Source organism: Suncus etruscus, chromosome 15 (assembly GCF_024139225.1).
Source record: "Suncus etruscus isolate mSunEtr1 chromosome 15, mSunEtr1.pri.cur, whole genome shotgun sequence".
NCBI lineage: Eukaryota > Metazoa > Chordata > Mammalia > Eulipotyphla > Soricidae > Suncus > Suncus etruscus.
Window position 1 is genome coordinate 35407456 of NC_064862.1, and position 12662 is coordinate 35420117.

General features: G+C 46.0%; 1 non-coding gene across 1 annotated transcript; it reads left to right on the forward strand.

The window, feature by feature from the left end:
* The first annotated feature begins 4158 nt into the window (after positions 1-4158).
* Positions 4159-4265, forward strand: LOC126031599 (U6 spliceosomal RNA). Its single transcript, XR_007503432.1, has one exon. It is a non-coding gene; the product is annotated as a U6 spliceosomal RNA (small nuclear RNA).
* The last annotated feature ends 8397 nt before the right edge of the window (positions 4266-12662 follow it).

The window sequence follows — 12662 nt, forward strand, 5'->3', positions numbered from 1 at the left end:
TCCTAATTGCAAGTTAAAGTGGTTACTAAGTTTCACTTCAATTAATGGGTCAGGTATTTTAAAATCTAAGCTTAATATAGCTGGGACACTTGGCTCTGGAAAATAGTAGATATTCAATTTTTTTTTTAATTTTTGTTTTTGGGTCACACCCGGCAGCGCTCAGGGGTTACTCCTGGCTCTATGCTCAGAAATGGCAGGCTCAGAGGACCAAATGGGATGCTGGGATTCGAACCACTGACCTGTATGAAAGGCAGATGTCTTACCTCCATGCTATCTCTCCGGCCCCAGATATTAGATTTATAAAGTACCCTTTTGGGGATAGAGAGATGAGTGGGTAAAGCACTTGTCCTGCACACTGGACCTAGGCTCAATCCTTGGCTCTGCATGTAGCCCTCCCAGAACTGCCACCCACCCTGAATCCATCTGGATGTGTCACACATACAAAACAACAAAATAAAAAATGCCATTTACAGTGCCTAAAACATCTGATGACATTTTGTGCATGGTTTTGCCTCACTTTTCAGCAGAAGCTATGGACTTCTAGAAATCACAGAATTGGTAAGCTACAGAAGATGGCCTTTGCCTGACATTCTGACTCACTTCTCACTGGACTCTATTATCATCACCAGCTGCCAAAGTTCTGGCAGCCCCGACAAGCCACATGAATTTTGAGGCTCAGATTTCTCACTTTTCTAAGGGTAGGATTTAGGATGTATATTTTTGGAGGTTGAGGAGTTGGGCCACCCACCCAGCTGTGCTCAGGATGGGGTTGGGGGACCATATATCATACAGAGGATTGAATCTAGATTGGCCACATGCAAGCACCCTACCCACTCTATTCTTTCCTGGGAATGACATTTCTTTTTTTGGGGGGTGGGGGGTCACACCCAGTGATGCTCAGGAGTTACTTTTGGCTATGCACTCAGTGTTTGCCTTGCAAGCAGCCGATTCAGGACCAAAGGTGGTTGGTTCCATATGGTCCCCCGTGCCTGCCAGGAGCCATCTCTGAGCAGACAGCCAGGAGTAACTCCTGAGCAACGCCGGGTGTGGCCCCCCCCCAAAAAAAAATTGCTCCTGGCTTGGGAGACCATATGGGACGGTGGGGGATCGAACCACGGTCCTTCTAGGTTAGCCATGTGCAAGGCAAATGCCCTACTGCTGCGCCACCGCTCTGGGACAGTTTTTTGATTTTGGGTTTGGGGCATACACAGCAGTGCTCAGGATTTATTCCTGGTTCTACACTCGAAAGATTACTCCTGAGAGAGATTGGGGGACCATATGCTTTGCCAGGATTGAACCCAAGCTGGCTGCATGCAAAACAAGTACCTACCCACTCACTGTATTACTGTTGTGGCTCTTTTTCTTTTAGTTTTTGGGTCACATCAGGGGTTACTCCTGACAGGCTCGGGGAGCCATATGGGATACCAGGGATGAACCTGTCCCGGGTTGTCCTCATGCAAGGCAAACCCTACCCCTGTGCTATCACTGCGGCCCCAAGAAATGACATTTTTTTAGGGGGGGGTCACATCCAGCAGTGCTCAGGGGTTACTCCTGGCTCTACACTCAGAAATTGTTACTGACAGGCTTGGGGGACCATATGGGATGCTGGGATTTGAACCACTGCCCTGCATGCAAGGCAAATACCCTACCTCCACTCTATCCAGTCCCGAATGACATTTCTTAACAAGGAAAACATTAGGGGCCGGCATGGTGACGCTAGAGGTAAGGTGTCTGCCTTGCCAGTGCTAGCCTAGGACCGACCGCGGTTTGATCCCCGGCGTCCCATATGGTCCCCCAAGCCAGGAGCGACTTCTGAGCACATAACCAGGAATAACCCCTGAGCCTCACCAGGTGTGGCCCCCCACCAAAAAAAAACACACACACACACACACACACAAGTAAAACATTAGAGGAATGAAGCTCATATCTAATAAAATCTAAGCCCAAAATGGGCTGTCCTATTTCAGGCACTTTCTACTATACAAAATGGTTTATTTTTTGTTTGGTTTATCCCTAATTGGTGAAAAAGTCCTAGAAAAGTTACAACAGCTAGATGCTAGTTTTTTTTTTTTTAAGGGGGCTACACTCAGTGGTGGATAGGGCTATTTCCTGGCTCTGCTTAGGGATTATTCCTGGCATTGCCCCAGATGGCACATGTGCAGGGTATGCACCCTATCACTCCAACTCCACGACATGCTGTCTTTTCTGGAACCTCTCATCTGGCTAGAAGCCTGACTGGTGACTTGGCCAGTCTGCATTATCCTCCTAAGTAACTACACATCTATCTCCTAACTAATTCTAGCTCATTGTCCCAAAGTTCATCTCCCATGCCATTGTGGAGGGCAGAAACTACCAGGAAGGAGAGGGGAAATGATGTTGCTTCCTGTGAGTGACAGCAGTTACTCTACTAAGTATGCTTCTACATGTGTTTTCTTTCCTTCTTTTGCTTTTTGGGCCACACCCAGCTGTGCTCAGGGCTTCTTCCTGATTGTGCACTTCTGGGATCACTCGTGGTGGTGTAAGGGACCATATGTGATACAGAGGATTTAATCTGGCCCCTGTACATGTGCTTTCATGTGCTACATGTGAAAGCTAACAGTTGTTTATGGTTTGAGTGTTTTTTGGATCACACTTGGCGACGCTCAGGGGTTACTCCTGGCTCTTCACTCAGAAATTTCCCCTAGCAAGCATGGGGGACCATATAGGATGCTGGAATTCAAACCACAGTCCTGGATCAGCCGCATGCGAGGCAAACGCCCTACCGCTGTGCTATCTCTCCGGCCCTGCTAACAGTTGTTTAGGTTACAACTCTATCCAAGAGACTCCAAGAAGGAAGGTGATTTCACTCTGGTCATGCATTGTTCCAAGGTCCTGTTTCTTTCACAAATCTACTGTCTTCAGATAGAGATTTCTCTGTTCCCTCTATTTGTCTCTTCATCCAGATCAATTAATCGATCTTGCTGCTTCCTCCATCCCCATCCAGATATATCCAGCAACATAGAACTTACCTTTTTTTTTTTTTTTTGGTTTTTGGGTCACACCTGGTGGCGCTCAGGGGTTACTCTTGGCTCTGCACTCAGAAATTGCTCCTGGTGGTGGTGGGGGGACCATATGGGATGCCAGGATTCCAACTGCCAGCTCTCATGGGTCGCCTGCATGTAAGGCAAATGTCCTACAGCTGTGCTATCTCTCCTTCAGACCTTAAATTTTTTATTTTCCTGGCCAGAGTGATAGCAAAGCAGGTTGGGCGTTTGCCTTGCACGTGACCAACCTGGTTTCCATCCTTGGCATCCCATATGGCCTCCGAGCCTGCCACAGTGACTTCTTAGTGTAGAGCCAGAAGTAACCCTGAGCACTGCCAAGTGCCCCCCCAAGGACTTTTTCTCCTTTCTAGAATCAAGTTTTTTTTTTTTTTTTTTTTGGTTTTTGGGCCACACCCAATGACGCTTGGGGTTACTCATAGCTATGCGCTCAGAAATCGCTCCTGGTTGGGGCCAGAAAGATAGCATGGAGGCAGGGCATTTGCCTTGCATGTAGAAGGACGGTGGTTCGAATCCTGGCATTCCATATGGTTCCCCAAGCCTGCCAGGATCGATTTCTGAGCATAGAGCCAGGAATAACCCCTGAGCGCTGCCAGGTGTGACCCCCCCCAAAAAAAAGAAAGAAATCGCTCCTGGCTTGGGGGGACTATATGGTACGCTAGGGGATCAAACTGCGGTACGTCCTAGGCTAGCTTAGGCAAGACAGATGCCTTACCGCTTGCGCCACCACTCCGGCCCCTAGAATCAGTTGTTTTCATTTGGGGGCCATACCTGATGTTGCTTAGAGCTGACTCTTGGCTCTGTGCTCAGGAATCATTACTACATTCTAGCAATGTTTAGGGAACCATATACAGTGCTGGGAATCAAATGAGTTGGCTATGTGCAATGTAGTATCTGATCTCTATTAGATCCTATAGTATCTAATCTCTGACCCTCTAGAATGTTGTTTTTCTCCTAGCCCATTCAAGTTCTGTCTGTAAAATCCTATTTTTCTCTGCCAGCTACTAGGAGCCTCTCTGGGTTCTTGTACTAGGATATATACAATGCCACACAATGATATTTGTCAGTGTCTTCCTTTAATAAACACCTTGACCTCCCACTTTGAATAAATATTAGGGTGCTTGCTTCAGCAGCACATATACTAAAATTGGAATGATACAGAGAAGATTAGCATGGCCCCTGCGCAAGGATGACACGCAAATTCATGAAGCGTTTTATATTTAAGATTAATAAATTAAAAAAATAAATATTAGGCAGGATGCTAGAGATATGGTGGATTACATGTTCTCATAGGACTTACCCTCTAGTGGAGGAGATACAGTCAAAATATTTAGGAAATTATTACAAAATAATGGGCTGGAATGGTAGCACAGCGGTATGGCATTTGCCTTGCATGTGGCTGACTCAGGATGGACATGAGTTTGATCCCCAGCATCCTATATGGTCCCCCAAGCCAGAAGTGATTTCTGAGCACAGCCCAGGAGTAATCCTCGAGTCCCACCAGGTGTGGACAAAATAACCCCAACATTATTACAAAATAAGAAAATAGCTACAAAAATGTCACAGGTTCATCTCTAGCGCCTCACATACAACTCACCATCAGAATTTGTTGACTTTATGAGTATTGTAATTGAAGCCAGAATTTTTTATTTGGAGACTAGCCCTTGGCAATGTTCTGAGCTTAATACTCTTGACTCTGTGCTCAGGGATCACTTCTGGAGGTGCTCAGAAGACCATATTTAGTGCTGGAGATCAAACTGCTATTGGTTAAATGCAAGGCAAGTACCTTAATGACTGAGCTATATCTTTGGCCCCTATGAGGCCAAAACTAAAAAAAAAAAAGACAAAAATGAATCCTTTCCCTCTTCCCATACTTAAGTAAAATGAATCTTTTGAGGTCTCCAGCTTGGTTCTAAGATTATTTCTAAACTGGCCTTGAGTAAATCCAGGTTGCTAATAGTCTCTCAAAACCAAGTGGGTGTTTTTGGTGGTCTCTGGGCGTCTCCTTTTTTGTTTCTGTTATTTTCAGCTGTACTGGGACAGTTCTCATCCTCTTCCTGGCCCTTTTTCCTGCAATCCTCACCCACTTCTCCCCCTTTTCCTTCCGCCCTTCACTTTTGTCCCTACTGCATCCGCCCTCCACCCCCCTTCACTTTCCTGGCCATCCCTTAGTCCCACTGAGATGGTTGCCATGGCAATCATCTCCTGGAAGTGACATCACTTATCTCCTAGGCAACTGTTTCCAGGGCAGTGACATCATTCAATCACCATGGTAACCCTCCAGGAGGACAATTCTGCAATGACAGTTCTACAGTGGGCAAACAATTCTTATGTATTTCTGGGTATTGGATGCAATGTAGAGAGAATATTAAAAGAAGAAAATTATCTCATGGGCTTGCAGAAATCAAATTTTGACTTATAGGGGAAGAGTAGGAAAAACAGCTCTGGGGTGGACCTTTTCTTTTCAATAAGTAGACTAACTACAATATCACTAAATGGTTTACTTGAGTGAGAACCAAGGTGCCATTACTATTTATATCAGGATGACTGGGAAATACTGGACCCCCTAAAGAAACTAGGACATATGGCCCCTACCCATATTCCATCAGGTACCTGACATCACTCCCTCACTTCTAGCACATCTATGACCACTCATTCTTCTTTTTTTTTTTTTTTTTAAGGGGGCACATCCAGTGACACTCAGGGGTTGCTCCTGGCAGGTTTGGGATCATATGGGATGCCATAGATCAAACCCAGGTTGGCCATGTGCAAGGCAAATACCATATCCACTGTGCTCTCACTTCAGCTCCAGCACTGACACATTCTTCAGTGTGAGAATTGGGGATCCTCCAGTGACAAAAGGAAGGTAGGTGTCCCAAAGGAGCACACAGCTGTGTGTGTGGTGTGGCCAAGGTAGACCTGCAATCAATGAAAGCAGAGGAGTATGCCAAGTACCAGGTTAGAATGGAAGGAAGACATGATTCTCTTTGCTTTTTGTTCATGAGAGAACAAAAAAAGAGCTTTTCTTCAAGAACAGACTTTTTGCTGGAGATAGAAAATGTTCATATTTTTTTGTTTTGTTTCTTTTTTTGTTTTGTTTTGGTTTTTGAACCACACCCAGTGATGCTCAGGGGTTACTCCTGGCTACACGCTCAGAAATCGCTCCTGGCTTGGGGGATCATAGGGACGTGGGGGATCGAACTGCGGTTTGTCCTAGGCTAGCGCGCACAAGGCAGACTCCTTAACAATTGCGCCACTGCTCCAGCCTGATATTAGTATTGTTAAAACTCACCTTGGCTATTTTGTGAATCAGAGTGTGAAAACAGCTTTCCCAGGAGAGAACTTGGATTGAGGAAACTTGGGTGGTGTCAATCAAATGAATATAGTGGATATATTTGGGAGGACATACCAACAGGATTTGTTGAAGGACAAGAAGATACAGGGGTGAGGGTAAGGAAGTATGACACAAAGGGGTGGCATGAGTGATTTGGGAGTGGGGAATGACTTTGCTGTTGTCTAAGCTGAGGAAGTAGGATGGACTGGGATGAAGGGAGGCAAAAGTGACAGAGTGCAACATTAAAGGAGGTCTGAAGTTTCTGGGTAGAACTTTTAAAAGGGTGCCACTGAGCTAGAGGGATAGCACAATGGTAGGGTGTTTGCCTCACATGTAGCAGACCCAGGACGGACATGCATTTGATCCCTGGCATCCCATATGATCCCCTGAGCCTGCCAAGAGTGATTTCTGAGTGCAGAGTCAGTAGTAACCCCTGAGCGCCACTGCATGTGGCCCCAAACACAAAAATAAATAAATAAAATAAAAGGGTGCCTCTTGACCCTAGTAGATAGCTCAAAGGACCAAGTGAATACTTTGCATGAGGGAGACCAGGGTTCCATCCCTGACACCACATGCAGCCTGAGCATTGCCAGGTATGATCCCAAAACAAAAGAGAAAATAAAAGATTCCTTTTTAAGTTTAGTGTTACACCGTTCTTCTCTGGATTCTTGTGTATGGTGTATAAGATCAGTATTTTACATGGACCACAATAAGTCTTCTATTTTTCCACTTTTTCTTTTTTTTTTTTTTTTTTTGGTTTTTGGGCCACACCCGTTTGACGCTCAGGGGTTACTCCTGGCTATGTGCTCAGAAATCGCCCCTGGCTTGGGGGGACCATATGGGACGCCGGGGGATCGAACCGTGGTCCTTCCTTGGCTAGCGCTTGAAAGGCAGACACCTTACCTCCAGCGCCACCTACCCGGCCCCAAGATATTTTCTTTTTTATGAAGGCTACACCCTGATATACTTAGGTCTTCCTCCTGATTTTGCTCAGGGATCAGTCCTGGTGGAGTTTGGAGGACCATATGGAGTACTGGGGATCAAACCAGGTTTGATCACAGGAGTCCTATCTACTATCTCTCTGGCACCCATATGAGAACATCTGATTGGAACCACTGATCTGTTTGTGTAATCAGATAAGGATGTGGGGTGATGGTGGGATATCAGATCACTCATGCCTGAATAGTACAGTGGGTGCTTGCTTGCTTTCCACCTGGCCAACCAGGGTTTGATCCATGGCACCACATCCCTGACCACTGCCAGCAGTGATCCCTGAGTGCTGAGCTAGGAATAAGCACTGAGCATAGCCAGGTGTGACCCAAAATCAAATCAAACCAAATGAAAAACACCCCCAAAATAGATCACTATAAGCGGAGCCCCAGGCTCCTCCAAAACTAGGACCTGGAGAGGTGTGGGTCTGGAAACAACCATGTATGCTGGAAATAATCCACACAGTGAAAGGGTGCAAGAACGGATTCAGGAATTCCAACACTCAAGCCAGAAGTTCCATCAGACAAGTCTTCTGATCCTAAGAAGAAAAGCAGCTTAGTGGAGGAAGATGGAAGAATGAGCCCTTTCCTTCCTGAAACCCAGGTTTTTATTAGCAAGAGCCAGACTACACCCTTGGGTGGAGAAGGAATATCAAGTAGGGAGGGATCCAGTAATCCTATCACCAGATCACACCCTAGGGTAGGGTATGAATACTGATTAGGGTAGGACCAGTAATCCAACAGATCACACATGTCCTATACAAACATGTTAGATGATTGCATGTACTCTATGAAAATGAACTCTATAGGCTAACCAATCATATTACATATGCAAAACAGGGCATATAATATTATCAGTCTCATCCTTCCACTTCCTCTTCTTTCTAGCTTCTTCCTGTAGTCAAAGAGCAGGATTTTCTCATCTATCTATCTATCTATCTATCTATCTATCTATCTATCTATCTATCTATCTATCTATCCATCCATATATCTATCTTTCACTTCTTTCTAGCTCCTCCCTGCAGTTGAAAGAGCAGGATTTGGGGTCAGAGAGATAGCATGGAGGCATTTGCCTTGCACACAGAAGGTCGGTGATTTGAATCCTGGCATCCCATATGGTCCCCTGAGCCTGCCAGGAGCAATTTCTGAGCATAGAGACAGGAGTAACCCCTGAGCACAGTCCCCTGAGCACTGCCGAGTGTGACCCAAAAACCAAAAACCAAAAAAAAAAAAAAAAAAAAAAGGCAAGATTTTCTCATTATTAATCTATCAATCAATCTGTCTGTCTGTCTATCTATCCATCCATCCATAATTCTATCTTGGTTTTGGGGCCACACCTGGTGACACTCAGAAGTTATTTCTGGCTCTTCACTCAGAAATCACTCCTGGCAGGCTCAGGGGACCATATGAATGCCAAGGATTGAACTGGGTCGACCTCATGCAAGGAAAATGTTCTATTTGCTGGGCTATTGCTCCAGCCCCTCCCTCATTTATTTATTCATTCACCGTCAAAATAAAAAGTTATGGGCCCGGAGAGATAGCACAGCGGCGTTTGCCTTGCAAGCAGCCAATCCAGGACCAAAGGTGGTTGGTTAGAATCCCGGTGTCCCATATGGTCCCCCGTGCCTGCCAGGAGCTATTTCTGAGCAGACAGCCAGGAGTGACCTCTGAGCACCGCCGGGTGTGATCCAAAAAAAACTAAAAAAAAAAAAAAAAAAAAAAAGTTATTCATGATTGGATTTCAGGCATACATGGAGGGGGGGAATTTGGGCCACACTCAGCAGTATTCAGGGGTTACTCCTGGCTCTCCTACCTTCAGAAATTACTCCTGGCAGCCTCTAGGGACCATATAGGATGCCAGGCATTGAACCCTGGTAGACCACTTGCAAGGCCCATCCCACTGTGCTCTTGTTCTGGCTCCTCAGGCATAAATGTTTGAACACTGATCCCTTCTCCAGAGTCCACTTCTCTCTGCTAATATGACCCCCACCTAGTTTGCTTCTATAAGATGCGCTTTATTTTTTTTTTGGCTTTTGGGCCACACCTGGTGACCTGGCTCTGCACCCAGAAATTGCTCCTGGATTGGGGGACCTTATGGGATGCTGGGGGATCAAACCGCTGTCTGTCCTGGGTCAGTGCATGCAAGGCAAACACCCTACTGCTTGTACCATCTGTGCTTTGCAATAATACTGATAAGGTTTTATAAATTATGCTTTATCACCTTTCAGCATTTTTTAGGGGCTGGGAATGATTTCTGTTGAAGAGTAATAATGCGTAACTCTTTTCGTAAGATGGGACCTTTATTTTCACCAAGAAAGGTGGAGAGAGTAGGCTGTTGGCTTGAGGCTTGGTGTTAATGTGTGCCGGCTGCTTTGCTCTCCCCCAGCTGGAGTTCTCCTGGGAGAGCACCTCCTTCTTGGCACTACTCTCAGCTAAAGAAATTGAAGACCTCTAAGCCCACCGAACTAAGTTCCTCCAGATCATGTTTTACCAGCCTCCTAAGCTTCCTGGTAAAAGGAGGGAAGGAGAGGAAGTCAGGTGATTTCAGGGCCGTCACCTTCTTGGTCTTTCCTACCAGCATTTGAACTGAGACTGAACTGAGAGCCTGAGAACATGAGAACTCCAGAACCATTTTCTTTCCATCACAGATGTTCTTAGTTAACCTTTAAGGCGCTTCCCGGAGCAGGCGGGCTTCAACTTTCTTTGTAAAACGGCTTCTGAATTCCTACTCCGTAGGTTTATGCTGAGACTAAATGAGATGGGTAAGGTGCCTGTCAGGGTGCAACGTAGACTGCGATTGATAAATGTTAGTGACTTTTAGAGTGATGGTGGGAGTGTGGGTGTAGACATGACACAGGGCCTGTGGGAAGGAGGCGGGAGGGGGCAGGGGACAGAGTGGTGGATGAGCTGGCTGCTGAGGGAGAAGCCTCCTCCTCACCAACTGGCTCCTGGAGACAGCATGGCTTATAGCCCTCATTTCCAGTCCCCCACCTGCTTCAGGGGGAGGATGACAAGCCTGGCCTCCTTAGGAAAAGGGGTTGGTAGAGAAAACGTGAAGTCTGAGCTGGGATGTATGTTTAACTAGATGAGTGGAGGGATTACGCCTCTATTCCCCATCTACCTTCTAGCTCTACTCTAAGCCCCAACATTAACTAGCCTTGGCTGTTACTATGGTTTCCAGCTACATGAACAGGAAAAGCACAAATCACCTTGTGTTTTTGTTTGTTTCTTTGTTTGCTTGCTTGCTTTTCCCACACCTAGTGAGCAGTGCTCAGGGGTTACTTCTGGCTCTGTGCTCAGAAATCGCTCTTGGCAGGTTCTAAGGACCATATGATATCGGCAAATGTCCTACCCACCCACCCACTGTGCTATATCACTCGTCTCTCTGTCTCTCTCTGTCTCTGTCTCTCTGTATGTCTCTGTCTCTGTCTGTCTATCTGTCTGTCTGTCTCTCCTGGTTTTTAAGTTACACCCAGCAGTGCATAGGGGTTTCTCCTGGCAGGTTTGGGGGACCATATGGGATGCTGGGATTGAACTTGGGTCAGCTGCATGCAAGGTAAATGCCCTATCCACTGTGCTATTGCTCCAGCCTTTCATCTTGGTTTTAAAAGGAGTGAATGAGGAATTGATCCTGATATCACAGTACACATAGACACACACTTGCATATACCCTACCTCCCAACCCAACACTCCTTTTTTTTTTTTTTTGGGTCACATCCAGCAGTGCTCAGGGGTTACTCCTGGCTCTATGCTCAGAAATCGCTGCTGGCAGGCTCAGGTGACCATATGGGATGCCAGGATTCGAACGACCATCCTTCTGCTTGCAAGGCAAACACCTTACCTCCATGTTATCTCTTGGGCCTGCCACACACTCCTTTATTCCTCTGTGTGTCAGTCAGAACTTAATTGAAGAAATAGTACCTCTGGTAGTTTCAGGGCCTACTGGTCAAGTCAGAAATCCTTATATCCACCCTGAATTATCTCAAGGGTCAAAGTTGCTATCCCAGAGGCAAATTTTCTTTGTCCTTTGGTAAGCTTCAACTTTCGTGGCAGTGGTTAAGCTTGAATCACACTGGTTGCAATGCTGAGTGTTGTATTCATTAGTGTTGATGATTCAACCTAGGGCCCCACACAAGTGAAACATGGATCATCATGGAGCTATCCCCAGTCCACCTCAGCTCTGCTCTTAAAGCCCTTCACAGATCGAACTAGACCTATTCAAATTATCTAGACTCATTTTCTTTGATGCAAATTGATAGTGAACTTCAATTACATTCCTAAAAGAGCTTCATCAAAACATCTAGGTTGGTGTTTGAATAACTGGGGACTGCAATTTATTACAGTATGCCTACTAAAAAGGAACACTGAACATTTAATGCTGGTTAAATGAATAACTGGTTTATGACTAACTTGGTAAATCACGGTGTTATAATAAAAGGTAGAGAAAAAAGGATCATCATACTCAGATAGTAGTTACACATAGTTTTGGAGGTCTGTGGGATGCCTCCTTTCACTGATGAGTCTATTTAGCACTGTGCTAAGTGATTGTCATGCACTATATTTTTTTTGGGGGGGGGCCATATCCTGCAGCTGCTCTCAGGGGTTATTTCTGGCTTTGCGCTTTGCTCCTGGCAGGCTCGGGGGACCATACGGATGCCAGGGATTGAACCCAGATCCATCCCAGGTTGGCAGTGTGCAAGGCAAACGCCCTACTGCTGTGTTATCACTCCGGCCTCTGTCATGCACTGTTTTATTAATTCCTAAGTACCCTATAAAGTTGATGTTTTCTGTTTGCTTGTTTATGTGCCAAACCGGGTGGTTCTCAGGGGTACAACTAATGGTGCTTCTGGTACCATGTGGTGACAATGCTTTGGGTTTACTGTTGATGCTGTGCTCAGGAACTTCTTCTGACAGTGCTCAGAGACCATATGGGATGCCAAGGATCAAACCTGGGTTGGCTGTGTACAAAACAAATGTCTTACCTGCTGTATTCTCTAGCTTTGTACAACTCTTTGAATGACCTCTCCAACTCCGGGGGTCCTTGTTCTGGATTCTGCAGGGGAGGAATCCTAGCCTCAGCTAGTGAGGGGACTCCTGCCTTTTGGATGCAGGACTGAGTGCATTTGTGCTTCAACAATTCAACCTCCTTCTGCCTTGTCCTTATCTGCTGGAGCCACACGTCAGGTCAAACCGCCCAGTCCTACTTCTTTCACCTAGGAATTCCATCTTCCTTGGTCTTTTCCTTTAGGGACTAAAGGGAGGAACCGGGACATTTTGGGAACATTTTTTCCCCGGCCT